The sequence below is a fragment of the Penaeus monodon genome, chromosome 22 (genome assembly GCF_015228065.2).
Source record: "Penaeus monodon isolate SGIC_2016 chromosome 22, NSTDA_Pmon_1, whole genome shotgun sequence".
Taxonomy (NCBI): domain Eukaryota; kingdom Metazoa; phylum Arthropoda; class Malacostraca; order Decapoda; family Penaeidae; genus Penaeus; species Penaeus monodon.
In genome coordinates, this window is record NC_051407.1 from 17,985,534 (window position 1) to 17,987,906 (window position 2,373).

Here is a 2,373-nt window from a genome sequence, read left to right on the forward strand (position 1 = left end):
GGTATTCATTTTCTAACCAGCAAATTGACAGCACAATACTCTCCAATGGAGAATTTTTGTGATGAAAATATTCACAGATCAAAATAACCAAATCTCATTCTTTGATTATCAAAATACAACTACATGAGTGTTCTTACCTATTGTGTATGCTAACTGCATCTATTCAAACTATGAGATATATAATAAATATAACTTACCTATATGCATTACTGGCCACAAAATACTTGCATTACTGGGGCTTAAACTCTGGCTTTATATTTGCTTAGGCTAAAAACTCAAAAGAATTTTAATATTTAAAACTGACTTCTGAAACCAAGTACTGCTTCTGCTGAACATTGCTTTAGCTTATAAGGAACTGAAGTGAAGAAGCTCTAACAAAAAGAAATCAAATTGGCCTTATAATCATACACCTTGATAACCAAATATTACTTAGGAATGGAAGAACTCAAAAACTCTCTAAAACAGTCTGGCCTAGAGATAAATCAAACATTATTTTCCCAAATTCTGTTTCTTGGTTGCCTGTCAGACATTCAAACTGTTCTTTTCAGTACCATCTTGGCCAATTCCTTTGGACACACAAGAAGTGCAATTTGTAGGAGGCATCTTTATAGCATTCTATCTATGGCAAGTATACTAATTTTCTTCACTGATTTTGCACAAGTTTCACTGCCTGATGTTAGATCATTTTCTTCTTGTGTCCAAGGCTGTACATTTATTTTTTTCTGAGAAGGGATACTTTTGATACTTTTGTTAAATGACTATTTAGGAACAGTCTGTAGATTCATATATCATCTGTATTAAATTTACTTTGAAATCATTCTCTTGTTTATGCAGTTCTCTCTCCTGTGCAAATGTTTTGGGAATAAAAAACAAATATATTTTTTCCACCACTTTGCAAGTGTTTCTCATGCACATATATTTATGCCTTCACCATGGGAGCTATATATGATATACTCAAGATCATACAAACTGCCAAGAGTTTTATTTTCCCATGAGAGCCAGATTCCCATAACTATTGGAATATTATCATCTCAGAAAAAGTTCAATACTAGTGCAAACACAATAGCAAAATTAAAGAACATCTTTAATACAGAATCTTTTTGGTAATTCATTGAATTTTCCACATAGGCACATTTGAATCTTTAGTTGTTTTTACTTTTATTTCTTATTCAATTCAAACATTATTCCTCACATCAAACTTTTAACAGCTGTGTATTTCTTTTTCCAGTAGCTGATTCTAATGTACATTTTACTACCTTCTTTCAAAACAAAGTAGAGATTAAATAATTAAAAACCTCATTACATACAGTTCTAATTAAATAATCCAATATTTCATTTTAATTCTCTAAAGTAGTTTTTTTATCTCTTGAAACATAACGTAGTGTTAGTTTTTATTCCTGTTTCTTGTTTTAGTAATGAGTGCCTACTGAAGTTACTGTAGCTAACCAAGGTTGTTTTTATTAATTATTATCTTTCTCAATTTAACTTCATGACTAGGACTAGAATTTCTTCTCCATTATGACATTAATTTCTCTTCTACATAATCTTAATGACTTTTTAACTGTATAATTTCATTCTCCATATATACTTTTCTGCCAGAAGAGAAAGAACTTAGAACTAATGATTTTAAATAATGGATTTGTTTTGAATGGATGTCATTCAGTTGTGGTTGCACTTAACTTGTCACATATTTCATAAAACTGGTTAGAATTTCCATTCAAAGGAAGTCTATTAGCACAGCAAAAAGTGACTGAAAAGTGCTATCATCACACACTAAAACAGACATCCACATTTGAAATAAAATGAAGTGACATAGTATCTTTTCTCATTTATTAGCCACACATAATAAGCAAAGACGATTTATAGATCACATAAAGATTTACAATGAAATTTCTATAAGGAAGAGACAAAAGTAGAAACCTGAACATCTACCTTACAAACACTTTTATTTCATCAGATCCAAAAAACAAATGAAACCTTAAGTAATATGTACTTGTGTCTTTTCGAACTGGAAAAAACTCTAGAACAATAAATTTCTCTCCTATGAGATCTTGAAAGTAAAGAAAATGGGAAAATCACTGCAACCAGTACATACATCTTCGGGGGAAAAAAGAGATAAGTACAACCATTCCATTTCCTGTTGTGCTCATAATCACTCTGTAGTAACTCATCATTATAAAGTTAAAAGCACTGATAAATTCCTATTATATTATTGCATGGACAATCGTCTCAGAAACTGGATTGTTATAAATTACTGTGTACTATTTTAAAAGGACAACTATTAGTACTGTAATCAACAGAATTAAAAAAAGAAGGAAAAAAAACTTTTCTGTGATGAAAGTCCTTATCCTGAAAAACTTCAAAAGTGTAAAA